Source organism: Aedes albopictus, chromosome 1 (genome assembly GCF_035046485.1).
Source record: "Aedes albopictus strain Foshan chromosome 1, AalbF5, whole genome shotgun sequence".
Classification (NCBI taxonomy): Eukaryota; Metazoa; Arthropoda; class Insecta; order Diptera; family Culicidae; genus Aedes; species Aedes albopictus.
Genome location: NC_085136.1, coordinates 268,452,733 through 268,468,520, shown reverse-complemented (window position 1 = coordinate 268,468,520; position 15,788 = coordinate 268,452,733). Strand labels below are relative to the sequence as shown.

At 39.6% G+C, this 15,788-nt stretch overlaps 1 protein-coding gene across 2 annotated transcripts in view; it reads right to left on the bottom strand.

The window, feature by feature from the left end:
- The window catches only part of LOC109429338 (lutropin-choriogonadotropic hormone receptor), a 208,604-nt gene extending 193,031 nt beyond the window's left edge, over positions 1-15,573 (bottom strand). For both annotated transcript variants that reach the window (XM_062846743.1, XM_029860184.2), the window contains exon 1: positions 15,251-15,573. The gene's annotated coding sequence lies outside the window, so the exon portion shown is untranslated. The remainder of the gene's footprint in view (positions 1-15,250) is intronic.
- Between the last annotated feature and the right edge of the window lie 215 nt (positions 15,574-15,788).

Here is a 15,788-nt window from a genome sequence, read left to right as displayed (position 1 = left end):
TTCCTGGTTGTTTATAAGATTGAATCCCAGGAGTTATTTTCGAAGGAATCCATCACGCTAACGCCGCTCAGCACAAAAATGCATAATTTCCAGACTACACCAAAAATGTGTAACCCTTGCACATTCACAAAATCAGCTCCTGTGTCCGCAAAATCGATAAATTCGCAAAAAATTGTGTACAGCAATCTAGCTAGGTTTACTAGTGACCTTGGAAAACAAAAAAAAAATCGACATTTCGCATCTAGACGAGTGTACGAGCTGTTTTTTGAGAATGTGTAACTGTAACACATTTTTGTGTGGTCTGGAAATTATGCACTTATGAGTAGGGCTTACACATTTTAGTGCTGAGCGGTTTTACAGTGATGAATAAATTTTGGCTGAAATCCATATAAGATTTCGATGGACTTGGAGTTCTTGGACATATTTATGGAGGAATCTCATTAGGGATTTTTAAAGCAAATTTACTGAAGAATCCCTGGACTGAAGAAATCTTTGTAAGAAATTCTGAAGAAGTCTGCGGATGATTTTCTAAGGAAATCCTGGGAATCCTGGGCTAACGATAATTCCGCAATAAATTTCGAAGCAATTCATAGAAGATGTCCTTAAGAACCGTCAAACTAAAGAACTTTGCCAAAAGAAATTCCTGGAGGAGTTTCTAAAGGAACCCATGGAGCAATACCGGAGCAATCCAGTGGAGTTTTTGTTTTCTCTGGAAGAATTCCAGAAGTGAAATCTCGGAAGACATTCAGGATTTTTTCATGAATTTCCGAATATATTCATGCTGCATGATCTTCAAACGAATCCTACGATAATTTCTGGTGGAATCTCTCAAAGGAATCCCTAAGGGAGTTCCAAAGAAACCCATGGAATAATTTCTGAAGCAATCAATGTAAGAAATTCTTCTGGATATTTATTCAGAAATTTCTCCAGGCATTCCTTAACTAATTCCTTAAGACGAAATTTCCGAAGATTTTTGGAAAAGTCTTTAAACAATTCCCACAGACACTGCTTTACAGATTCTTTTGAAAATTTCTCCAAGGATTACTTCAGATATCCCCTCAAAAATTTCTTCACAGATTCCCTCAAAACACCCTCCGAGGATTTAACCGGACATTTTCTTCTTTGGAAATTTCTCCAGGGACTCCTTCAAAATTCCAGAAAGGAGTCGTCTCGGAGCTAAAAAAAGTCCTGCATGGATATATTTTGAAATTTCTCCTAGAATTTCTTCAGGTATTTCTCTCAGGTGCCCTCAGAAATTCTACTAAGAATTCCTCCAGGAATTTGTAAAAGGATTTCTTCCAAAAACTTTCCATGGATTTCTTCAGAAGTTTTGTAAGGATTTCTCCAGAATAAGTCTGAAATTTGTTCAAGTGTTCCTTTGCAAAATCTTCCACTAAATTCTCACGAGTGTCCTCCGTTGGTTCTTTCAGAAGTTTGTATAGCTTTTTTTTAAGAAAATGTTCCATTAGTTGCCTCAGAAATATCTTTGAAAATTTATTAGGAAATTACAACCGGATATTTTTCAGAATTTACTTCAGAAATTCCTCCAAAAAAAAATCTTCAGAATTTTTTCAAACAATTCCTTGAAAAGCCTTTCATAGATTTCATTAGTAATCCTTCCGTTGAATTCTTTAGAAAATCCGCTAGGGATTTTATTATGAATAACTTCACTTATATTTAGAAAGTTTTCCAATTTCTCTATCGATTCCTAAAACAAATCTTCCAGTGTTTCTATGAGACATTCTTTCAGGAACTTCTTTCAAAACTTGTCTTGGTATTTCTTTAGATATTAATACAGAGATTCTTTTTTAAATAGAAACTATAGATTAAGTAAAATAAAATAAAATTAAAATCGAGTTAAATAATGCTCAGTTTAATGCCAACTACGTGTTTGTATCCTATAACACATACGTATCTCGACCTCAACTATAAGGCAATCTTTGGTGTCTCTGATTTTACTCGACTCGATTCCAGATAATTCCAGAAATTTATTCCAGTATTCCTTTGGAATATTTTCCACAAACTTCTCAAAAATCTCTCTGGGGATTCTCTCGAAAAACCTTTCACGGAATCCTTCAAAAATATTCAAAGCGATCCCTTCTAAAACTCGAAAATTAAGAATTTCTTTGGTATTTTTTTATGTTTTTTTCATTAATTCTTCCAGGAAGTCCTTTCGAAAATCCACAACATATCATTCATGATTTTTTCCACGAATTTCTTCAGAATAAATTCCATCAATTTACTCCAAAATTGCTTTAGGGTTTCTTAAATTAGTTTCTCCAGGGAATCTCACTAAAAATATTTCACGTACTCGTTCAGAAATTACTACTGGAATTGCTTCATATAATCTTCCAGGAATTCTTACAGAAATTTCCCCAGTAACTCCTGGAATTATACTTGGGATTCTTTAAGAAATTCTTTAGAAAAAATCTCAGAAATCCTTCCCAAATTCCTCAGCGTTTTTTTCAGAAACATTTATTACACATTTCAAGGATTCTCTTGGAAATTCCTCAAGAGGTTTTCAAAACAAAAAAAATCCAAAGTATTCCTTAACAAACAACTTCAGGGATTTATTCAGGAATTTTTCTGCAGACTCCACTTTGAACGAAACTAGAAATTCCTGAAGAAATGTCTTCAGGAATTTCTTCGGAGATTTTAGCATGATTTTTTTCAGTAGTTCAAGCAGAAATTCATCCATAATTTCGTACAGAAATTCAAACAGATACTCCCTCGTGGATTCTTCCGGATACTACTTTTGTATTGTCTCAAAAATTCTAAAAAGCTTTTTTCAGGAGCTTTTTCAGAAATTTATTGAAAAATGTTTTCTAAAAATTTCTTCCGGAATTTTCATGAAAATTTCCCAGGTTTTTTTTGCAACATTTACAGAACTCTCAGGCATTCCTTAAGAAATACGTCCACTGCGCTCTACAGGAATACATTATTAGATAATCTAAAGAGTGTCTTTTTAGAATTCCACCGGGGGCTTTCCAAAGGTGTTTTTCATGGATTTCTAAAAGTCATCCCGGCGCTCATTTCTTTAAGATGTTTCCATGGATTTTTTCAGATGTTTCTTTAGAGTTTCTTTCAAGATTTTTTTTCCAGAAATTTCTACATGAATTCGACCCAAGAGTTATTTGATAATTTCTCCAGAGAAGGACTTAGAAATTCCAGAAAAAAAATCTTCAGAAACTCTTTAAGTATTTAAATGTATAGGATTTTTATCTTATTTCCGACTATCTAAGCACCGACCAATAATGGTCAAATTCATTCTTGCACGACGCCTAACTCATGGACAAGTTGGTATTAATAACTGATTTATAAATTAACTTCCATATCATGTAAAAACTACATGTAAAAGAACTACAATTGCTTAAAATAATTATTCCTTTTAATTCTGTTTCCGACTACCCCACGTCCATTTCGGGCACAACCTGAATTCAATTCCCGGCACACCTTCTACGTGACACTATGGTACCAAGGATGATCAAAAACATATGATTAGTACGTAGGTGTTTATTCGAAAAGTCGATCAAATTCTTCGCAATGCAAATCAAATTATATATTCAAAGTACGATTGAGCGGAAGTTTTTAAATTGAGATGGATGTAGCATTAGAATTGTAGAATATCGACCAAAATATTTCAAATAATTTAGAAGTTTTTCAATATGGTTGTGAAATACAATGTTTCGTATGCAGACAATCCACGCACACATTTCTTTGCATCCTACCCAGACGAAGACAACTAACTGTAAAAAACATTTCACCGACGGGAAAAAAACTATCGATTTGATCAATTGAACGACTTTTGCTGTATTTTGCAGAGTGAAATCCATTTTCGAAGTACCACAGAGCTTTTGTGGGGAGTGCATTGAAGGTTGGTTCAACAAGTCAATCTGGCGCAAAGTTAAAATTGAACGGTAATGAAGAACAATTCGGCTAGCTGCTGCTATGGTGCGGTTGCCTTCGTCGAACGCAAAACGAGTGAAATGGTCAACTTGTAAGAGACGTGAAATTTTGTGTAATTAAGCGATTTATAGTGGCGCTGATAGTCTTCATGCTTTTATCTGATAAGCCATTGGCAAAGGTAATATGTGTATTGATTGTCTATTTTCCGTCTGATATGACGGGAATAAGCGAATAGATTTCTACCCTACATTACCAAAAAAAAATACGTCTATATTTACTGTGAAAATTAGGAAAAATAATTCCAGCACTACTATTTTCACACCCTAATGATACTAATTTCGTCGAAGTCAAAATGCAGAGTTATCAATATTTATAACTGGTGCTCTTTGATGAGGGTAAAGCCCAAACACAACCCGTAAACAGACTGTGGCAGGAATGTGTGCGCTGTGGACGACACAAATTGGAACAAATTAACGCTGCTGATGGTTTTGTAATCCGGGAACTTTTCAAACAACGTACGCCGGGTGGGTTGAGCGAGCTGTGCTGTAACATACGGGAGAAACGCACGTGCATGCGGTTATGTATGCTGAATTAATTTGGAATTGGCCTGCCAATAAACTTAAAGGAGAAACGATGTTCCAGCGAGGCAGGTCAGTGGTGTCGAAACTAACAACGGCTGTTTGAGATAAAATTTTAAATTACGTTTTTTTCTGCAAATCTGAGCATCTGTTCTACAAGTTCAGAGCAGTTTACATCAGTGTCCACAACAACTAAATATCTAATGCAGCAACAATTGATAAACTTTTTTCAATTTGCCAAATATTAAGGTCTCACTGCTTACATCAGGTATTTCGCCGGAATGCTTCAAATTGAATTTATAATAATCCACTGTACTCGGAATCCTCAACTTTCTCGAGCCATAAATTAAGTTCCGGTACGTAACCGTCAATATTTATCACAAAAGAAAGATAAACAACGCCGCGCATCATCGCACCGCGGGGAGATTCCTCTCCATCACGACATCTCCATCCTATCAAGGAAACCAACCCTCTTATCGATACCACAACACCCCATAAATATCGCAGCCGGAAGATAACAAGCTGTTAGACGATTCCTTCCATGTTTCGCCAAACACCAGCCAGCACCAAATGAAATTAATTCGTGGTTAATATAATCGAACCGACATCGAGATAGGAAGTGGTGGGAAGGGAAAGCAGAGAAATCCTATCGAGCTCAGTGAATTAGCGCGAAATTTATAAACCTGACGCTTGGGAAATTGGTTCGTGTTTTTCCTTCGCTATGATGCTGGTTGTTTATGCGTACCCGTACGTGGACTGCGGGCTCATATATCCGAAACGGTAAACCGCGCAGGTATTCAGCAAAATCATGCTTAGGGTGACGGGTTCGATTCCCGGTCACCCGATTAACTTTCTTGGACATAGAGTATTTTCGCCCCATGATATACAAAAGCAAAATGGCAGAGGAAGCTCTCGGATAATAACAATAAGCTGAGACCATTGCTTCTGTCCCGATTGAGACGTTGCGTCAAGAAGAAGCGAAGCAGAAGACGTGAGACTTTTCTATTTGGATAACCAGGCTACCAGACTCGGATGTAATCTAATTAATGAATCGCCTCCGAAATAGGGCCACAACACATACAATCCCAAACAAACACGTAAGGTTTTCCCACGAATCGTCGGCACATTGGTCGAGCTTCATGCTAAAGGGCGGCTAAAACTGTTCAAAAACAAAAGTAAAAGATTATGACAATTAAAGTGGAGCTCAAACTCGAAGGCTTCTCCTTTTATTTGAATTGAATCTAGAAGATCAAATCAGTAGGGGAAAAGCGGGTAACACCGTCAGGGTGGGTAAGCCCGTCACCCCAATGATTCTACCAGAAAATAGTTATTTAGTAGCTTTTTGGCCACACACCTTATTTGTTTTTACCATTTTTACTGTTTTGAGACACATGGTACCAACATTGACCTGTCAAACGCGAAGAAGACAAACAAAACAAACGCACACGTTGTTGCACCAACGGTGGAAGTAATTTTTCGTCGGTAGAATTTAGCCTCTAGATTACAAAACAAGTATAGAAATTTATTTTAATCAATCATGTATTCTCATCTGTGCTATTCTTTAGTGCCAAGATTCATCGAAAGGTCAGTTTCAACAATTTTTCAAGAATTACGGTGCAATTTAAGAAAAGTTGACTTTTCGGGTAAGCCCGTCACTCATCGGCCAGGATTCTTTCAGGAACTCTTTTTGGGATTTCTTCGGGTATTCCTCCAGTGATTCTTCAAGGAATCACCTGAGGACGGGCAAAATAGAATCATTATTATTTTTATATAGTTCAGTTAATCGAGGCGCAATTACGTTTATCTCTTTACGGAGCCGATCGTTATATCAAGCTAAAAGTTACGTTATATTGAGGTATGACCGTGTGTGTGAGGGTTCGATTTCCAGTCTGTCCAGGATCTTTTCGTAAAGGAAACTTCCTTCACTTTCTTGGGCATATACTAGAGAATATCTTCGTGCCTTCCGCACGATATACTCATTCAAAATGGCCATTGGCAGAGGCAGCTCTCAGTTAATAACTGTGGAAGTGCTCAGAGAACACGCATAACAACAGGCTTTTTCCAGTTGGAACGTAATGCAAGAAGAAAAAGAAGAAGAGAACGAACGAGTAGCATGTACTTCTTACAACGGTGTGAAAGGTTAAATCATTGGCTGTTCTTCCCAGTTATACTGATGTACATGGAGAATAACGGCATGATCGCTTAAGTAGATTTTTCATTATTTGGCAACATGTCGCATATACCTTAAAATTAACGATCATATAAAAAAAAGACTGATCAGAATAATAGGTAAACCATCACAACTGATCAAAAATATGTTGGAAACATTTTCAAATTAAAATCTTCAAAAGTATCTTGACAAAAAGGTATGACGGACTTACCCCATAGGGGTGACGGTCTTACCCGCACTGTATTAACAACATCAATATTTAATATGTTTGTGTTATGTACATTATTCGGTAAAATAAACATATTTTGAGAATTTTAAAGCACAAATTTTATAAAATACTAATGAATCAAACATTCTGTGTAGTTAAAATATCAAATTACCTCTTATATAAATTTTGAATAATCCCAATGCTTAAGGTGACGGGGTTACCCCTTCCTCCCCTATGCAATTTCCACAACTATTGAAAAATAAGCCTCACGCTACTGTGGAGGAATCCTTGGAAAATGTATTTGATAAATTGTTGAGTAATGTCTGGAAAATACAGTGAGATATTCTTGTAAGAATCTCTAGATAGAAAGCCTCCTTAGAGAATACCCGGGAGAAATACTAGAAGAGGAATTGTTGGAAAACACCCGAACAAACTCCCAAGAGAGCCCTATTTCCACGGTTTAGCTTCTGGAAGCCATCCCCACAGAAATCATTGGACGAACTGCTACCAGTAACCTCCACGGAAATTATCTTACTGGAGTCCTCTCAAGATTTTTTTCAGCAAGTCACTTTACAATTCATTCAGGGTTTCCTTCTGAAACTTGTCAAGGGATTTGTCCTGAAATTTATCTAGGAATCTTTGCAGAGGTTCCTCACGATAATTTCTACAAAATTTTCACTAGAAATTTTCACAGGGATTTATACGCTTTTAGTAAATTAGTAATTTAGCACAGAAATAAACAGAATCAGTCAATTCTGTAGCAAATTCCTTTGGAAGATCCTTTTCTAATTCTAATTAAGTTTTGAAAATTTGTTATAACTTTTTTTGCAGCTTCTCTCGAATTATTTTATTCATTTGGAATTTTTTCTTACATTTTTTCATGGAATTTCAGACCCATCCCCCTCCTTCCTCTGATCACCGGCGAGAAAAAAAAATACGTGAGCTACGCAAAGCAGTGGATCACAGATGACACTCGGAAGAAGATACATGAACGAAGAAACGCCAACGCCGCGATAGAGCGAGCGAAAACACGAAGAGCCAAAGCCGTAGCCCGTCAGCGCCGTTTGGCTCTCGGGAAGAAAGTGCAACGCTCTTATAGACGGGACAAGCGAGCTTGGGCAGAATTTGTAGCCGTCGAAGGCGTTTACGAATGCGTCAACCGTTTGCTCAAACTCTTTGTCGGTGGCTGCTGGTTGCCGAATCTTGGTTTCGGAAGAATCAGCTAAGTTGCAGGATATCGAACTAAGAGCGGTTTGAAACTTCAAACTGCACTTTGTGATCTGGGATTGGTCGGAATGAAAATCAATTCTCGGATAAAAACTGGTGTGTTTCGCTTCGTGGCAAATGACTCGAGCATCCGTCTTAGGCGGTTATTGGTCGGCTGTTGTGCTACGTTGGATGTGGTATGTGTGAATATTGCGTAACTCATTGAAAGAATCCGTTGCCTGCCATCTTAGCAAACTACAGTAGAATCACTTGGCATGATGCGGGACATCGCGATGCAGGCGATTTGCTCCGCCAAAGCTCCACTTCTCAATGAGGTAGCACCACACTGCCCACCTCGTCATGATGCTTGCTGTCATTGACGCTTGATAGAGGAACGACACCCAAAGGGAATGTCGCTAATCTTTGTTCACACGCCACAGTATTCTTCATTACACCAACAAAGCTAGCCATGAAAATGTTTGACACTTCTCAGGTCATTTTGACAAACAACACACATGCACGAAAAAGACGGATCATATATTCTACTTTTTCGATCTTGTTGTCGTCCTTTTCATGCTCATGTTACATCTGTCAAAATGGCCTGAGAATTGTCAGTCATTTTGAGGTTACAAAGCCTTTTCAAGTCGAAGCTGTAGCCATTAATAACGGTGAAGACCGGAGCACTCAAAGGTTGGAAAGGAGGATGTTGGTCTGCAGATAAAATCCATGTGGGTGGATAGAATTAACAAAATATTAAGCGTATTTTATTTTATCAGGGCTCATAAAAAATTGACGAGCATTTTTATTTTGTTCAAAGTTTATATTTTTGCTATGAAAATGAATTCACTCTACTCCAAGAGAGGAGTGGAATACAGTGAATATATTGTTATTGGTATTGTTTAAATTTCAACAACGAATGAACTGCTTTTCTATTCCAGAATTTATATACGGATGCTTGATATGCTTCTGCTAGCATGATATGCTAGCAGATCGTATCAGGTATCAGTAGGTCGGCTCCAGAGGCACGTTCTCCTCCATTTGGAAAATTTGTGCCATCGCCATGAACCCGAGCCTATTCATCATTTACCTGACGGAGAAGGGAAGGAAAAAGAATAGGACTGGGGAAAGGACAGGTAAGGGAATAGGATCGTCATACACGCAAAAGCGTACCACAATAGGTTCACATAGTGTCCTGAAAAGGACACTGTAATAACGCATAAAGCGCCTATAGCTCTTTACCACAGCGGGTCAAGAACAACAGAACGTCCTGAAGATTCAGGTTTCTGAAGTCAGTTTCACTTAATAAGTGTTTTCCCAGTACTCGGAAACGCAGTTGTGCAAAAACTGGACCGTAACATATTAAATGATACGAAGTTCCATATTCGGATTCACAGCTATCACAGGCAAATGAATCAGCTTGCTGAATATTCGCCATGTAATAGCTGAGTCGGCAGTGGCCAGTCAATGCTTTGATCAGCATGCTGCAGTTCTGCTTTGACAGGTTCGTTAGATACTTTTCCACCCCTAGAGATGGCTCAGTACAATACAATTTTGTTTGACAACATGACTCCAAACTATTCCAGTATTGTTCGTGCTGAGTGGCAGCCCAGGTGTCAATCTGAATCTTTACCCAACACTTGGATATCGGAATAGCTGGCTCAAGGCCAATGAAGTCATGTGATGCTCCAGTGCGAGCTAACTCATCAGCCAATTCATTTCCAGCGATGGAAGAATGGCCAGGTACCCATACAACGTGAACAGCGTTTGCTGAATTCAGCTCCTCGATTTGAGTTCGACAAGCGATAACTATCTTCGACCTGGAGTTGGCCGAAGCAAGTGCTTTAATAGCAGCCTGACTATCTGAACAGAAGTGTATTACTTTGCCCATTACGTGCTGCTGAAGTGCTGATTACACTCCGCACATAAGAGCAAAGATTTCGGCCTGAAAAATGTTGCAGTGTCTACCAAGTGAATAAGACTAATGCAGCCTTAGCTCACGAGAATAAACACTAGCACCTGCTCAACCTTCGAGAAGGGAACCATCAGTGTAACATACGATGCCGTCTGAAATACTTCTCTCCAGATAACCAGATGTCCACTCTTCCCGGGAAGGGAATTTCATGGAAAATGTCCTATATGGAAAATTACAAGCAATTGTAAGATCACTGAGATGAATGTGTAGTGGGGCAACGTCAAAGAGAACTTCGAGCGCTGCCGTGGGAGTTGAAAAGAACGCTCCAGACATTGCCATTAAGCCCACCCTTTGGAGATGGCCTAAGTTTGATTGAATTGTTGCCCTTTTGCCACCACACAAGACATCCATAGGCCAATATTGGCCGAACAACAGTTGTGTAAATCCGTTCCATATACCTGGGTTTAAGACCCCAAGTTGTACCAAAGGTTCGTCAGCATTGCCCGAAGGCCATTTTTTTTTATTCCTGTTCGGGTTTGTCACTGCGACCAGTTTTTAGATCTATTGTGACATTACCCGTATCCTTAGTGTAGTGCATGTCGCATTACTCAATTGCCATTGAGGGGCAATAAAGTATCGATTTTGATACAGTTTTTGTTTTGTTTTCTTAGAAAACAAAACAAGAGTACTGATATTGGCCATGCATCGGAAACCTAGCATCACCCTTGTTTTACTGCTAAATTCTCCCCAGTAGGACCCGGGTTTTAACATTAGCAGCAATATCATTCCAATAATGGAACATGTGTTCAGCAATAAGGATTCTAGTATGTTCCTTGCGTACTAGCACTTTCCAGTCTTCGAAGAGTTAGTACATATTTACATGGATCCCTAACCCAATTTGAGATTATCTTATTTCACTAGAAGGGATCGTAGTGTGCTCTGCGAGCGACAGGAAGTAATATTTTTAGCTGTCACGAATTTTCTAAAATGTTCGTTAGAAACAAAAAAGTGAAAAGTGACGATGTGAGTGGAATTTTGGATTTTCATCTAGCGCAGAAGAAGTTCCTCCGGTGGTGGCTCGCGAAAAATCCGGTGTCGAAAAGTGCACGAAAGTGATTAGAACACGCCAGTAGAACCAAAGTCTCAGTTTTATCGGGTAGACCTCGACGAGGACGGAAACGCCTTCAGAAACGATTAGGTTTTACAGCACCCCAACCGCAGCCGGAACGAGAAACACTACTTACAAGATTCGTGCAAGAACCTTCTCCTCCTCGAAAGACGACTCCCGGGAATGCCGCAGCCGTTGGAGAAGCCGTAGCTGCGGTAGTCGGTACAGCTGTTGCAGCAGCTGCCAGTACTCCACGGGGAACCGCCGCTGCATCAAGGCCGACTGGGGCTATTCCAAAAAGACTTCGACTGTTCAGTGGAGTTCCCAAATACACTGGAGCAATCCGGAAACCTTCCCAAGCTCAGCAACCACCAGCACAATCCCCATCGCCGCGTTTTCCTGCCGAAGATCTCCAGTGAAATTCACACCCCATCGGTTTGCTCCAGCGAATCCGCCGTTGTTTGCTGGAGGAGGAACGATGCAGGGCCTGTCCTACCAAGCGGAAGAACTAGGTTTGGATCCACAAATCAAGTTCAGCTATCCACCTATAGGCATTCCAAGTTACATTCCTGGTGAGTTTGTTCCTACTTATATTATTTTACTTGTAATTGCAAAAAATGTAAATCGTAGTTTCTGTGTACTCATTTAAATGGGTCCATGTTAAACTATCAAAAGTAATGTTTAATTACGCTACATTTCCATGAACCCAGGAAATGGTATTTTGTTTCACTTTCATTTCAGAGAGCGAGCAAAGGCGCTTAAGCCTAGGCACAAGGGCCAGGACACGGATTAAATACCTGTGTTCCATCCCAGGAAACCAAGGACCCAGGACCAAGGGGTGACATCAACCTTCTTAGCATCGTCACCTCCACCGATTTTTTCGTATATTGCGTTCTATAAAACTGAGCGGTTGGTACGAGATGTCCCCACTCATTAGTTACATGGTAAAATAAAAAACGCTGCACAGTAGGCCTGGCCGCTTTAATGCTTGTAATGTATTTCTGATGCACTACAAACATTAATAATGACAAGAAAAATGATAGAAGTAGTCGATTCTATCATTTTCCAGGATTCTTTCAATGAATGGCTGTGTATGTGTAGACTAGACTAGACTAGACTAGACTAGACTAGACTAGACTAGACTAGACATGGATCCCTAACCCAATTTGATGTCCTTTGCATTGAGTTTAGCCTCAGATGGTGAGGTTTTTAACTATATGCAAAGTTAAGTTGGTAAACTCAGTTTTATTCAAAAACTGGAAGTCACCAAAACACCAGTAGTAAGGACTAAATACTATAATTCCTTGAATTAACAGAACACATATTCTAAAATTGAAAAATAGGACGACACTAGATTTCGGTTTGGTAGATCTATCACCGCAACGCAACCCAAAAAGGCGATCTACTCACGCTACGGGCTCCGTTAAAGATTGAGCATCTTTGAAACCCCCTCAACCATTCATCCCTCAGCACGGGTCGCCTGACACCTTGGATTGGCCCGAAGGCCATACAAGCTTTCTTGATTCTGAACTCAATATGAGGTGTCCAGGAAAGCTTGGAATCAAGAATGACTCCAACGTACTTAACCTGTTCAGTCACATTGATTTCAGAATCATAGATACGCAAAGGTCGAACACCATTACGGTTTCGCTTTTCCTTGAAAAGAACAATAGATGTATTACTCGGATTTACCGAAAGGCCATATTGGCGACACCAACCCTCAACTACCTGAAGAGCGTTTTGTTTTTAGGTCGAAAAGGGTGCTGATGCACATACCGACTAACAATGTAAGATAGTCGTCGGCAAACCCATAAGTAGGAAAACCGCTATTATTGAGTTGCCTCAATAGCGTATCTGCTACGAGATTCTACAAAAGTGGTGATAAGACTCCCCCTTGGGGGCATCCACAAACACTCGTCGCTTGACGCAATGTCGCGAAGAGATGTCGGTTTTTGTGCATTTGGTGAATCCAATTGGAAATCATTGGAGATATACCATGACCCCGTGCGGCTTCCAATATGGCATCGTAATGTCCAACCTATGAATCCCCTTCTTAATTTAACGCCCCCAGTTCCTGGCATCTGGCCTTAATGGCTAGCATAAATAGTTGGATATCATATATTTTTATGGGGTTTTCGTTGTCATATAAACCTATCTTGGGTGAATACTAATTGACTGAAATAAAGACAACCTCCCAATCGAAAACAAATGATTAAAACTCCGACTAGTCTGATGACGTCCATTTTGATTTCACACATGCTCATCTAACAAAAAAACGAACATATTAAACAACCAAACAGTTTTAAATCGTTTGTATCACTTGTATTTAAATCGGTACTCAACTCATACAAATAAGCAAAAGTTATTGAAGTGATCAATGAATGTGACCCATCCTCACCCCCAACGACAGTATGACGAAAATGAGCGCACCATGCTTAAAAAGAGAAGCAATAGCCCTAGATTTAATACTAAACAGTAATTTCCTGAACCTGACTAATGGTTACACCGACAGGCTAACGTTTATGATAATAAAATTATAGTTACAATTACAATTGAGGGGCCCAGATGCAAAAGGGTGTAAGAGACCATTTTGTCGATTTTGAGCTAAGTATGTATATCAAAAAATTCTTCAGATTTCAAGCTTTCAGGAACTTTTTTAAGATTGATTTTACGATGATTAGAAAAATTATAATAAATCGCGGAAAATTGGGTAGATTTTGAAGCTCCATACATTTTGTATGGGATGGAAAATTGGTGAAAAACTTTAAACCTCATTTACTCAAAAGTGGGTTTTTGTCACTTACACCCCTTTGCTTCTAACCCCCTCAATTACAATTGGATGACGCATAGATATGTGGGACAATATTGGGGACCATTCATAAACCACGTAGGCTTTTTGGGGGGAGGGGGGGTGTCTGGCCAAAGTCTACGCTCCATACAAATTTCAAAATTTTTGTATGGATGAAAGTCTACGAGGGGGAGGGGGGTCTGAGATGGACAAAATTTGGTCTACCTGGCTTATGAACAGCCCCTTGATCAATTTGATGATGTTATGTTTTAATGAATACAGTAAGAACCAGATTTTGTCAGCACTATTTTGCGACAAACTTTTTGCTCTCATTATCTAACGGTATAACTTTTACCAAATAATGTATGTTTATCATCAAACTACAGCTAAAATGCAGAAAATAGAGGGATAAAAAGTTTTAAAAAATATCTTGGTTTTTGAGGAGAGTCAAAAATATATTCTGAAAAGGGCTGTCCAGTAATTACGTAAGGAAATTTTAGCGATTTTCTGACACCCCCTCCCCCTCGAAAGATTTTTTGTATGAAATCCTTAAAAAATTTGTATGGCGCGTAAGATTTCTCAAACCCCCCTCCCCCCATAAACCCTTACGTAATTAATGGACAGCCCCAAAGGGGCTGGCAAAATCGGGTCACTTATGTAATCCATTTAGAATAAGTATGAAACTTCAAACAATATAATACACCACTGTTTATACCGATTTTTTTTGTATCAACCATTGTGCAATGAAGACAAGAGAAGTTTATATCTCACCTGTTGTTTGCCTTGTGTATAGGTCCCATCAGAAAAAGATTTTCGAGATTTCACCTCTGGACTTACGGCATCCAGCTGTATTTTCTTCGACACCGATCCAGTTGAATCGGAATTATCGATCACGATTTAACACGCTCAACCGATCTCGGTAAACACCGCCACTGGCTGTTGATCCCCCGGACTTGTTTTGGGATTTCGCACTTTTTCTGCTGCCTACACCGCACCGCACCGTAAACCGCACAGGCTAGACACTTTTGGGTGGGTGGAGCGATTTCTCCCAACAACGGCAAAAACGACGGAACGGACGTGGCCACAGTCACCTCCGAGTATTACCCCGATGCCACCGCAGCGCAAATTTCACAGCTCATTTTGGATCGGTATTTACATTGCTGATTAACCCCTGGACGGTAATTGAATCGGTTCATCCATTCCCCCCGGAAACCTTGGTCTCTTCTCGACGGCGACGACGACGACAACGGCGACTCGGTCGTCTCCCTCGCTGTAGTTGTCTACGGTTATCTTTTTCAAATCTTTCTTCTGATCTTCAGCCAATCTAGATCACCATTCAAAATTATCTTCTTCCAACAGCTTAAAAACACTTACTGATTCAGCCTTCAAAGAATAGAATCAATCACTTTGACACATATCCGCGAATATGACACAATGAACCTTCACTGTTGCGAAAATAAAAAACGTGACTATGTCAAGCGCCTTCAAATTCCAGCAAACGTTTCCATTTTATTTGAAATTCCTTCAAGACACTTGAGCCACTGACTGACTGGCTAACACAATCAGTTTGAACACTGGAAACCCCAAACCGGAACGGAAAATCTCGGAACCTCGCTACCGGAACGTCCGCGCGACCAGCCAGACAAGCTGATACTGAAATTCGAATCCCATCCTTTGAACGCCGGAGATACCGACTTTTCCAATCCAAGCGCCATCATCATCATCATCATTGGCGAACGGGAGTATTCCGACGATTCCAGCTTCGAGCTGCTAATAGATTCATTTCGATCCATTATTATCACCACGCCGACCAGAAGGAGGAACTCAGTTTGGGATGAACTGCGGCTGCGGAGCTTCGGTTCGGACGGTTCATCGTCATTGTTATCAGTTTCGGCTCACCCACCAGTTGTCT